Source organism: Tetrao urogallus (genome assembly GCF_951394365.1).
Source record: "Tetrao urogallus genome assembly, chromosome: 2".
Taxonomy (NCBI): Eukaryota; Metazoa; Chordata; class Aves; order Galliformes; family Phasianidae; genus Tetrao; species Tetrao urogallus.
The window spans coordinates 49,057,625-49,071,756 of NC_136814.1; positions in this window are offsets into that span (position 1 = coordinate 49,057,625).

Consider the following 14,132-nt stretch of genomic DNA (forward strand, 5'->3'; position numbering starts at 1 on the left):
AATCAGCAATGGCTAGACTAGCTTAAGAATTGTTCTTTAAAATTATTAGAAATTTTGAAATATTATTTCTATTTTAAAGTTTAGTTCAATTCCGGAATGAGTGCCATATCCATCTCTGGGAAACTTCTGAGTGTTCTGAACATTTAGAAGCAGTGCTAAATTTGTTTTTTCAGTACTGGGAGGCAGAATCCATTCTGAAAACTGCTAAAATATACAGCTTCCAAGGGAATGTGATTACTGGATTACAGTAAAATAGCTGTCAACTACTTAGCATTTCTCCTGTAGAGGAACAGAGCAAGCCTCTATGGCTGTGACACTGTGAAGAGAATCGATTGTTTTACAGAAGGAGGAGCAGTTGTCAAAGTTGACTTAGCCCACATCCGTGTGCGATGGTAAAGCAGAAGCACTGTTCCACACATCTGAGCTCTATGTCCTCCCATGATCTACTGCCACTCTGGGCTGTGGCCTTGTGGTTGTTTTACCTAATCCTGCTCTTGCAACCTTGGGGCAACAGTGCCCCAGGGGCAACAGGCCTACATACCAGGAAACTCAGAGCTAGTTTCACTGGGAGAGTATCTCTGACATTATCCATTACTTAACTTTGGGGTGTTTATCAAAGATCAGGAATTATCTGAGTAGTTATTCAAGCACAAGAACGAGATAAAACTGTATCTACATTTTGGTTAATAAAAAGCACAGCTGAAGAGTAAAATTTCAGAAAAGAAAATGCAAGAACATCAGAACATCTTCAGCCTACATACCAGAGCACGCATAAATGCTCTTTTATGCATTAACACCAAGCTGTTCAATTATATTAATAAGTCCTAACACACAAAGTCAATGGCTGACACATGTTTAAAAAATAGGACTATGTACTGAAGTACTAATAGTAAATATGCATGAAGAAAATAAGTTTTATTTTAAACATTCAGTACTTCCCTTTGAGATATATTAAAATTAAAATCTCATCAACAAAAGAACTTTCATCTGTGCCTCAGTGTAAAATAATATATGCTTCAATTTCCTTGAATGGCTCCTTAGAAAAAGTATTGTCTTCACTGATTGATTTTTCAATATTTTTTCAGCACTGGCTTAGTTTATATGCACTTTATGTTCCTTCCCCTCTCTTGATTGTGCCTTTGACAGGAATGGTCCAAATATACATGTTAAAATTCTGGCTCACATAAAATAAAAGCCTACTAGTAGTTTAAGTGCTGTCAGAAAAAGAGAAGACTACCTTTTTTTGAATACTTAGGAGGGCGAGAAGAAGGTTCATTAAGCATGAAGAGCTTCTACTAAAAATGAATCAGAAATGGTGGATTGCTTTATTTTCATGTTAAAATTATTTCTGTGCACTGACGAGGTGTAGGTATAAAATTAAAATTGAATTTTAAAATAATGAAAAAATAAGTGAAATTTAGAATTATGTTCATAACTATTCCTTATTTCTCCCCTCAAGGGATTTCTTAAGCATGAATGAATATTACACCTAATAATTCGCTAGAAAATGCTGACTAGGAAAGGAGGATTCTTGCAGGTTTGAAGTCTGATTTTTCCAACAGTTGCAAGTAGCCTCAAGTAGGATCATGAACAGTTCTGTTTTCTCAATAGACTGTCCTATTTGTTCCCAGGGCACAATTACCTAAGATAAGATACGACATTTTAACAGCAAATGTAAAATAAGTGCATTGATCTGAAGTACTGTCAAGGAAATCACAGAGTCACAGAATCATAGAGGTTAGAAGGCACCTCTGGAAATCACCTAGTCCAATGTCTCTGCTAAAGCAGGTTCCCAAGGTGTTGTTTGTTCCCATGTTTCTGTCTAATATCATTTTTTAAACCAGTTTCAGAAGATGCAATATTACTTCTGAAAGTTAGTCTTATGAGTGAATTTCCGCTTTAATTACAACAGTAATAACAAGCCAAATTGTCTTTCTTTTAGGAGAAAGTTGAATGATGCTGTAGCTGAAGTTGAGAGTAATGCTTCTGCGCTTCCTGAAAAAATTTTTTTTGCAATCTCATCATTTAAATAACATGTCCAAATGTTTTTTTAAAATCTAATGCATCTTGAAATATAAGGAAGATTCATTCTTCACCATTTTATTATTTATTCATAAACAATAACATTTTCTACTGAAAAAGAAACACCTGTTTCATCAAACATGAGATATTCTCAGCACTATTTGACAATGGAAATACTTAAAAAATAAATGCTATAACATTTACTACTGTATGGGAACTGCTGAATCGCGGCCTAAACCTCTGATTGATCACCTGAGGCGAGCAATGAGTCAGCCCTGGGAGCACAGGCAAAGTCAACTCACCTCTGCTGCTGGAAGGGGTGGAGCCTGGCTCCACCTCTCCTAGACCCATTTAAGAGCTTACAAAACAGTTTACAAACTTTTGTTCTGTTATTACTGCTGTCCCTGCTTCCTAATTTTTCTGATATACACAGGAACAGATTACTTTGACAGGTGAAAAAATAGCATCTGCAATTATGATAATGAGAGAATTCATTTACTCTGAAGAACTAACAAATTGTGATATATTTTTTTCAACTTATCATTCTTCAGGAGGGAATGAATACAGCTGACTAAAGAGCTGCAGAGTTGCCTGTACACAGATTATTGTGTTGGAGTCAGCTTTACTTTTCTGCTAAAACTATTTTTTCATGAGCAAGTTTCTATCTGTTTAATTCTTGGCGGTTTCTCTTTGGAGGAGATGAGTCTCAGACTCCAGCTATTGTTATGCAGATAGCTTTCTTCTACTATAAATTACACTCTTTGTCCTTGGAGAACCGATTCTTTTTAAATCATTCTGTATTGGTCTTCTATCATCATAACAGTATCGTCCAAGTACCTATCTGTGTTACCTTAAATAAAGTAATCAACATCTTCCAAATAACATACACTTTACTGTAATGGAAGACATTTTTTTCATCTAAGTGTGTATAAAAAAACTCCTGACTCTTCCCTGTTTCTACCCATCCTAGATCGAAAATTCTTATCTTATGAAAAAAAAACAGAGCTCTAGCAGCCTAAGTTGTATTTCCAAATTCTATTAACTTGCTGCCGGAGTACTGTCATTATCAAGGGTCTACACCCTGGTGGACAAACTATCATTCCAATAGCCAAAACATACAGGCTGTTTTGCAGCTCAGTGCTATTTCTAAAATATTATCTAAATCCATCTGATCACTTAGATGTACTGCTTCCCTGCCATTGTTTTTTTTTCTTCTGACAATTTTTCCTTGTTCTTTTTCTTCCTCCATATTCATTGATATTTACTTTTATATCTTTTCTTGTGAAATCTTGAGCTTGAACAAATTCAGCTATCCTAACACTGCTCAACATAGCAGATACATACACTATGTTTTCCTCCCCACTTTCAGCTCAGAGTTATCTGATGATCTTGTTTCCCTTAATTGCTATGAGGGTGAGATCTCCACTCATAAATATATTGATTGTGCACAGCCTGAGTCTTAAAGATAATTACTGTTTAACAATACAGTGCTTCCACTAAGTGATGAAGATGATGAATGCAAAGTGAAGTGAATCTTGGTGGGACACTGAAAGTAGAACCATAGTTGGAGGCAGCAGCACCAAGAGATAAGCATACTGTTTTTTTCAAGTCATTTGCCATCTGCAGTTTTCTGTCCGTAGACACATGGAAAGAAGAGAAAAATCAAAAATTTTCCTGTAAACTTAGCCTTTCAGGTCATAAAGGGAAAAGTCACTGGAAGAAATGCCTCAATTTACTTTGACAGCAACATTACTCCATTATGTCTCACTTCTTTCTCTGTCAAAAAGGTTAAAATTTTCTCAGCTGGTTGTTCAGTTCGAATTCTTAAGAGTAGCTGTCAAAATCCTGTTTTACCTCATTTCCGTTGCAGACAGTGTAATCTTGAATATGACAAGATGGAAAAAGTTTTGACAATATTTTAGATAAGCTGCCTCTCAATTTTTCTGGCAGAGTTAAACTTAACATGTCATTGCCATTACCCTGAAAGAAATAAAAAAAAATATTCCAGGTAAGGCAAACTTAGTTCATTTATTTTTTTCTGCCTATTTTAGATAGCTCATTGTCCAGTCTGGAAACAGTTTCATTCATTTGGAACAACGTAGTTTGTTCTTGCATTTGTGGTAACTGAAAGAATATTCCATAGCACATAACATAAATACTATGCTCCCACACTAGCAAAGAAAACAGTAGCAGTAACAGCTTATAGAATAAGGTTATGGTAATTTTCCAATATTGACAAATTTAACTGTGCTCTCATGGTTTGTCTTTTATCAAGTTACTCAGTAAGCAGATTTGGGCTTTTAAAACAGAAGGTCCCTTAGGGAATATAGAAAAACAAATGAACAAAATGTTTGGCTTATATCTTAAATGAATTTCATGTAAGAGAACAAAGTCAAAGTGACTAATACATTTACAGACTGATAAGCAGCCATGTTTATAGATATATTTATTTAAGGAAAGTAGAACATAATTACAAAGGTCTATGAGGTTAGCATGGAACAGGTATCTTCAGGGGTGTTTGAAACATGAGGAGAAAGAAAGTTCTCCCCATTTCATAGAAGAATGACATCGCTCTCCCTAAATATGAATTGTATGTCTTTCCTCAGATCTGAACACACGAATCCAAGTACTTTACATTTCTACTGTTCATAACCTGTATTTTTCCTAAAGCACTAGAACTCTGGGAGAGTTTGTGTGGTTTGTGGGTTGTTCCAGTGGCACAGATGAAGTAATTATACTTCAGTCTCCATAATGCTGCTGAAACACGTCTTGTTTTTTTCAGGGTCTTTAAATTAGATTTTCACCTCAGCTATCATTATCATTACATTACTGACCTTGGCTAGAATAGTAGCTGTTCCTTACTAGTCCAGTTATCATTATAATAGCACCCTCTACATCTGACTTGCCAGTATGATCATGAGATTGTCAAAACAGACAGAGCAGAAAAAAAAAAAAACACCAAAAAAGCATGAAAAAAATAGGTGGAAATAAATTATTCCAATCTTTCTCATTGCCCTTACTATACTTCATAGGTGATCCAGGAATAGCCAGGCACATCAGTCTGCAAACAATCTTATTCATACTCTGCAAGGTACCTCATTACACAAAATAGCATTTTACCTTACCTCGATTTCTCAAAATCCTTTTCAATGCATTGTCTGTTAATGGCTAAAATCGTCATTTCAGATAATGAGTCTTTCAGGCACAAACAGCTGATAGCATTTACTGTCAAAAAACTTAAACATATTCAAACTTTTTCTTTTTACAAAACGTAAAGGTGAAGTAATGACACTTCTTACCCTCACACAGCTAGAACTATAACAAACATTTATAAACTACGTTGACAGAGAGCAAATAAAGTATTCAGAGTTGCATAAGGACATGCAGAAAAATCTTAATTGCAGATCTGTATTGTTTGATATTTTAATATCACAAACTTTACAGCATCTAAGCAGGTGAGTAAACCACTTTATTGCTAATAATATTTCCACCCACAAACTATTATACTACTAGTTCACTCTTTATCTGCAATGAAAGCAGACAATTTCTTTAGAAATATTCTTATATTGTATACCCTGTCTTTTCTATCTGTAAGTGCTGCAGGACTCTGCATTTGTGTTTCTTGAACTGTGTGAAGTTCCTATCAGCCAGGATATTAAGCCTTTTCCAGAAGTCATTCTGAATGGTACTCCTATCTTCTAGCATATCTACTGCCCTTCCCAGTTTGTTATTTAACCTCAAATTTGTTAAGGGTTCATGATGTCCCATTACTCAGATTATTCATGAATACATTAGACAAGATTGGTCTTAGTAGCAGCCTTGATAATGCCACTCACAGTTTGATAGCAGCTGGAATTTATACCACTGATGATAGATCTTTGAGCCTGATGATCTTTCAGCCAGCCAATTTTCCACCCAGTGTACAGGACATCAAGCTACCTTTCAAAATTCGCTGCAAGGTTATAACAGCAAAAAATATCACTGCTGTTGAGTATATATCACCATATATCACCACCATCACAATATCACCACCACCTTGTGCCTAGAAATAGTCATGTTGCAGTCAAATAGGTCAGGCAGAAGTTTCCATTTCTAAATCCTTGCTGCTTCTTCCCAGGAAGAAAAATTTCATCTTGTAAAAAGCAGTGAGGTATTGAACAGGCTGTTAAGTGTAGTGATGGAGTCACCATCCCTGGAGGTGTTCAATAAAAAGTTAGATATGACACTGAGAAAAGGGACATGGGTTAACAGGCATGGTGATGATGAGTTGATAGCAGGATAAGACAGTCTTAGAAGTCCTTTCCAACCTTATAGCCTTCAGTCATGATTCTATGTTTCTAACGTTTCAATCATTTTCTTTCATGTGCATGGACATCATTTCCAGAAGGAATTGCTCCATGATCTTTCCACAAGCTGGCAGGAGGCTGATCAACCTGCAGTTCCCCCATCTACTTTATTGGTGCTTGAACATCAGATGTCTGCCTTTTCCCAGTCTTCAGAAATATCCTCTGATGTCTTTTCTGAAAAAGACATACTAACAACATTGACCAACTTCAAATTGAATGTATTAAAGTTTTTTATACTTACTTCAGTATTTCCTAATAGATCTTTATTGCAGTTGTGTGTTTAACAGTTAGAGATCTCCACACAATGTTCTTTAACCAGACCACGTACACATTTCTTCAAGGTGTTCTTTATATCAATTGTAAAAACTCCACTTCAAGACAGAAAAAAAGCACAATACCATTTTTCACAATATATTCATTTTTCTAATGCAGTTTTAAAATCACTCACCAAATACAATAGCATTTATAGAATTTCACATTGTAGCTGAGGTCAATATAATAGTGTGAAAATGCGAGAACCAAGAGCAGATTTGTGAAGGATAACATTTTCTAATTTGGTATCTACAAGTAGTCAACTAAAGGAGTAGAGAAAAGTGTGCACTCTTCTGTACAATTTTCATGATTTAGATACATTGGATTTAAATAGCAATCACCTAACTTAAACGGCTGATATTTAGACAACAGTTTCAAAAACTGATTATAAGCTATACTTGTGTACTGAAGATCTTCACAGAACTGGACTGATATTTATATCCATTTTTATTAAAACAAAATAGGTGGCCTGCAGCAACAAAAACAGTTGAAATGTTAGGCAAACATGAATAAGCATACTTATACTATTGACACTGCATTCCACAATATTAATCAGAATTAATTTTATTTATCATTATAGTATTTTCAAAGTAAAGGATTATGTTTAGAATCTGTAAGGCAATTCAGATAGTTTGTGAGTATCTTGTAACTTCAGCTTCTTCTGGTTAAGAATACCTTCTCTATCTACAAAACAAGTGTTTGAGCTTGGAAATGTTAGTACGTATGCTCCTACAGCAAAACAAAAACTTAGAATTACTTTTTTTGAAATCGATTTAATCACATACAATAAAGAGAGATGCTTCAAGTTTGTTTCATACAGAAAAATCTTTTGAGAACATTTTTCTTCTTAGATTCCTTAAAGAGCAGTTCAGAGAAGCAAAAAAGAAATTGGTTCTGATCAGTCACACTTTACCCATTGCTATTTTATTTTTAGACCACAGAGGTCAAAAAGCTTTTCCATGATTTGCTGCCTGATTTCAGTTATTTTTTCCTTATATTTCTTCCTATAGCATCAAAACAGAAGCTTTATAAACATAAAGTGTAAGACATTAAGTATGTTGTGGTTTGAGATAGACTGGCTCTTCTCATTTGTGTGTAAGATAGCAGTATAAACACCCAAGTTTATATAGTAAGGTTGTATTATTTCTTCGATAAATCAAAGTAAATAAATAAGAAATCAGTTCTTTAATAAATCATCAGTACATGTCCATATAAAGAAATATGCTGAAACATATCCCAAATCAGACATCCACTTGCAATAGCAAACAATAGAATGGTGAGCAGCCTGAAATTCTGGCTTTTAAAATGCACAGCTTCTCAATGGTAGGTTGAATCAAAGTCTCATCCTGTGAAATTCAAGTTTTCACTTCTACAGCTGCACCACTAAGATTTACATGTTTCTACCAGAACAATCTTATTTCCAAAGAAAATAACAGTGTAGGTGAAAATAACCTCACATTGCTGTGTGCAGCCCATTCGTATGTACCTCTTCTCTATTTCCTCATCAATTCTCATTTTGTCTTTGAGAGTTCAAGAAATTCTAGGTGCCCATTGAAGCAAACATACACCAAATTAATCCAAGTTAATATAGCCACCTCAATTGATTTCCTTGGGCCCCCATACAGATGAACAAATGGGACAAAATCTTTTTCTATTCAAGAATGCAACAAGGTGGCCACACTTGTCTGTTTCGTATAGTCAGTGCAAGTCTTTCCAGTCTGACCAGGTACTATTTTGCTAATTTTCATCACCTGTATCATTAACAGCGATGGTAAAAGATGTTTAGGATGAGACTAAACATGAGAGACTGGGTAAATTTTAAACAATTGTTTTCCCAATCAAATGCTCTGGTTGTAGAATGTGAAAGTTTATAAGCTTTCTATGTATCTCCTTAAACTTTAAATGATTTTTCACTTCCTATCTTGTATCTTTTTCTATTTTCCAGTAGCTTTATGTTACAGACAGGTAAACCTTCATTATCTCCTTAAAACCTTGTGCATTATAGCATACTGAGATTGAATAACATATGCTTACTACTTCTGAAATTAGCACATCCTTCTTTATATGACTTTATATAACATGATAGATTGTCTTGTCTTTGCTTTTCTACTGTGAATTTGTCAGGGCCCTGTACTATGCAAAGCCTGAAAATGAGAGATAAGAAAATAAAAAAAAAAAAAGACTTAAAAGGGTCATTTTATTTTATTCCAATTACACAATTTTGTCACCTACATTTTGTCTGTGCAGTTTAATCCATGAATTCCTGCCATAAAGACTGTGTAAAAAACAAATTATATTTTGTGAAAAAGAATATAAGAACTAAAGGAAAGAGTGCAGAATCCCTTTCATGGAGAAGAATTTTTAGAGTATTAGGTGACAAACAAGATGTAGAGGGTTTTTTTTTTTTTTAAACCTCCTTTAATCTAACTTTTCTCACTTTTGGATAGATGCTTTGCTGTCAAGACTAACTTCTTCAGAGCAACAATTCCTTCCAGCTAGATCAGAAGCAAGACTGGCTACAGAGAGTGTCAGTCAAGCAACAGAACATTCTCTGATGACAGGAATCAGAACACTTAACATATATTCTGACATCAGCCTTACACCATGGAACCACAGAGTCACTGAGTTGAGAAGACCATCCTGGGGATCATATACTACAATTCCCCTGCACAAAAAAACTGTCACCTACAGAATGCTACACAGAATCCACGGCCAATCAATTTATTTTTTTTTAAATATCTCCAAAGATGGAGATTCCACAGCCTCTCTAGTTCACATGTTTCAGTATTAAGTCATCCACATAGCAGAAGAGTATTTTTATGTTTTAACAAATTCCTGCAACTCATTTCACAAATATCACCTCTTTTCTGCCTTCTCCAGTCTGAATAGTCCCATCTCTTTCAGTCTGTCTTACACTCCAGACTCAATCTTTTTTGTGGGCCTTTGGTGGATTCAATCCATTACACCCATGGCTCCCATTTACTGGGGAATTACAGAAGCAGACCCATTGCTCCAAATTCCAAATTCTCATCAAGGCTAAACAAAGTGGAAGAACCTTCTCCCTTAACCTGTTGATAAGACTTTCTTTTGCAGTCTAGGAGGATATTGGTTGTCTTTGCTGTGAGGAGACATCACCATTTCAAAGTCAGTTTGATATCCATCAGCATCCTCAGAACCTGCTTTCCAGCCAGTCAGGACACAGCCTGAAGTTACGCATCACTAGGGGCAGGACTTGGCATTTCCCTTTGCTTAATGTCATGAAGTTTTTCCTGACTTTTTTTCATCTCCTGTCAAGGTTTCTCCAAATGGCAGTATTGAACTTCATCTGTAAACTTGGCAACATTGAACTCTTTTCACTTGTTGTCTGGGTGTAATTGAGATCAAATAGCAGTGGACAAGGTATTGACTGCTTGAGTATATCACTAGTGACCTGGTTCCTATTCATTGGCTCCAGATCTTCCATCTTGATCATCTTGAAGAGAATACTGTAATTTGCTTTCTTCCAGTCCTCAGGAGCCTTCCTAGATTGCCATGATCTTGCAATTATATCATCTAGCTCCCTCAGCACTTGTGGCACATCCTACCAAGTCTCCCTGGAACTAGTAATGTACAAGTCTAAGTCTTCCATTCTATAAAATTTTTCGTTGGACTCAGAGAGCTGTGTTTTCTGAAGGCTACTTTTACTAGTGCAAACCAGGGCAATTAAGGCCAAGTTACTCAGTGCTTTTTACAAGGATTTTCTTATCAGGCTATTTTCCCCATTCAGCACCAGACTCACATTTTCACTAGCCTTCCTTTTTTTACTGCTGCATCTGTAGATATTTTTTGCTCTCCACACCTTTCACCAGATTCAACTCCTGGTGGGATTTAGCATTTCAAATTCCATTCACCATAATACTCTTATCCCATGTAAGATTACTGTCAGAGCAATCAGCTAGATCTTTCAGCAGGATCTATATTCAAACAGAATTTGTTTCTCTAAAAGAGACTGAAGTTTGAATAATAATCTAATAAGAAGTGATATAACAAAGCAAGTAGTTACATTGTTTTAGTTACCATGGCATAGAGAACCTTCTGCCAGCATAAATTATGACAACAACACTCAGTAAGCACAAATTTTTGTGGCTCAAACTTGCATTCACATTTTCTCCTAAACTTTCACATTAGAACAGACCATCATCATAGTAAATTTATCATAGATCTTAGGCTATAGCTGAAAGACATAAGAACCATCTCTCCAAGTGGTAAATTGGCAAAGATTTAAAAATAAGAACAAGAAACCTTGAAGTTTTTCTGGTCAAACTTAGGCTGCCATTAAGCATAGCCTTTTCTTCCTAAGGGTCTATATTTGTTTTTAAATGTACTCTTGAAATCAGTATTTCAATATCGTATTTTCTCCTGTTTAATAGATAACCTTCTCCTTTCACATCCTTTCTCCCAACTACAACAAATACTTTTAGGAGATATCATTTGTTTCCTGCGTTTCTTCCCTCATTTGAGCTATTATTTACAAGGCTCAGGCAATCTTATGCCATCCGATAGCCTCAACTTGAAAGCAGCCAGTGTATTAGAAGTGAAGCCATACCTATTTTCCATTAGATGGATCACTGAAAGTCTAACACCAACATGATAATTAACATCTCCAAATACTGAAATTTAACATTAAATGAACAGAGAAGCACTGTTCTTTCAGTTAGCTGTTGGAGAGTGTCCAGAGGGGGGCCACAAAGATGATCCAGAGGGCTGAAGCCCCTCCCCTGCAAAGACAGACAGGGAGCTGGGCTTGTTCAGCCTAGACAAAAAAAGGCAGTGGGGTGACCTCACTGCAGCCTTTCAAAAGGGAGCCTGTAAACAGGAGGGGAGTCAACTCTTCACAAGGGTAGATAGCTGCAAGACAAGGGGAAATGGCTTTTAAGTTGTTGGAGGGAAGATTTCAGTTGAATGTCAGGGGGAAGTTCTTGACTATTCGAATGCTGAGGTGCTGGAGCAGGCTGCCCAGAGAGGTAAAGGATGCCCCATTCGTGGAGGTGTTCAAGGCCAGGTTGGTCTAGCATTAGACCCCGGACAGCCTGGTCTGGTATTAAATGGGGAGATTGGTGGCCCTACTTCTGGCAGGGGGTTGGAGATTCATGATCCTTGAGGTCCCTTCCAGTCCTGGCAATTCTGTGACTTCAAATTGATCTTTATGGATTAATAAGATATTTAAAATAGTATTTACGTTAAATACATCTTCAAAGGTTTTAATTCTCTTTTTTCCCCAACTATTTTACTATACCATTTGGAATTAAAGTTTTAATGAAGTGGTTTTGAAGTGGAGTGCATAAATAACACAGCAAATCAATAAAAATGTGCTGACAATATAATCTCGTGGATAAGACAAAGATAAATTACTTCCAGAAACAAGCAAAAAACACCTCACAGAAAAAAATGAATTTATCAGCAAAGAATAAAAACATAATGGGCAACAAGAGAAAGTAGTATTTGCAGAACTGCTAGACTTTGTGGTCAGAGAAGCAGTAGAAATAGAATGTAGCAGTTAGCATGGTATTTCAATTCTAGTCCAGTGCATATAAATTTCTCTAGCATAGACTGAAATGACATAAGTAAATGAAGAGCATCTGTATTACATTGTGCAATTTATTTTGCAGAAAGTCCGTTATTTCAACTCTCAGAAATCAATATTTCTATTACTAAATATGTACAGTAAGGTCTTTCCTCTGGTAAGTTTACCAGAATTGTTCTAACAGCTCAACAAATGAGAGGAGTACCGATTAGGGGAAATGAATTTGACTCGCTAGAAAATATTGCATATCTTTATGGAACCTGCAAAGTAGATGTCATGTCTCCGGACCTTCAAGGTTTCAAGTAATCTATAACTTATATATAACTAATTGTTCTCTCATCTGACAAGCAGAATTCACTTTTTCTGTCACTTCAAGTGAGTGATTTGTGCGCACAGACTGTTCAGAACACATCAAGTTTTGCATTGGTATAGCTCCAAAGATTACAGACTCATCAGTTATAACAATCAGCTGGGCATTTGCAATGCTAGTACTAACAAGGGGTACATGTTCATGATCTCAGTTCTACTAAAATATATTATTTTCCAGTAACGCTAAACCTTGTTCAAACCACTGATAAAATTAGCGTTTCTAGTTTTGTACAAGCCAGCACAAGTAGTAGAGTCACACAGGAAGTGGTAAAACATGTAACAATCTGAAGGGACCAAACATGAAATCTGGAGAAAAAAAAAAAAAAAAAAAAAAAAAAAAAAAAAAACACAAAACCCAGAGAGACAACTTTTTTTTTTTTTGTCTGTTTGGTCATTTTTATTTTTTGTTTTAGGATTTGTCTGTTTCTCTACTTGTTTGTCCATTTTGCCATCTCTTCTAAACTCTCAAATACCTGTGTTCTACAGATGTTAAGTAGATCCTGAATACTGAAGGATAACAGATTCAGAGCCAATACGGATATGGAATAAGTGTGGACTCATAACCACATTTGTACATGTTGGAAACATGAATCAAATGATGATTTCATACCACTGTAGTAAAACACATGAAATCTGATCAGTGAATACTCATTACTGTGGACAGATGTTAATTGACAGTGTAAAAAGCTTAATCATAAACTGACCTGCTGGACGTTGAGTGACTTTGAACTGACATCTGCTGTTGCAGGAGACTAAAGTCCACTTTATTGCACTATTAAACTCTCTCATGTACTGGGAGATATGTGTTTTACCTCTTACAACTACTTTAAACCATACCTTAAACAACTTCTGCCTAATGAATAATGTGCACCAATTTTTGCACATGTTCTGGACCATCCTTTGAATATTTTATTTTACTCATTCAATATATATCATATTTGATATTTAAAATTACTTTCATTTAATATTTAATGTTATCACTTATTTTCCCTGCAAACATTTAATGTGAGTTCTATTATATTGTTACTACATATTTGGGGACATAGGAAACGGACAAGATAATGCCCCCACTCCTGCCCAAAAATAAGTAACAACTCCAGAATTTGATCTCTTTTTTTAATATACTGGTATTAAAATAATGCAGAGGAGATCCACTTTGATTATATTATATTGTGATATACAACATCACATTTTGTTTTTTTGCTTTAAAAGTCTTTTAAGAGGAAAAGAAAAAAGTTTTAAACACAAAGCTAAAGGAATTAACGTTAACTAAATTGCCTCATATTCTGATATAGCCAACTAAGTAAACTGCAGAAACTTCGAATTTAATTCAAGATTTCAATTTATTTAAACAATAGAATGTTGTATGAGGCCTATATACTTTGGATTATAAACCATTCTTTAAATTTCTACACCCATACTTTAAATTGTTTTAGATTGCTGGTTGTATATAATTTGTAATAAATACACAGTTTTCCTAAAAAAAAAAAAAAAAAGTTATTTTACTAATCTTCTAATTT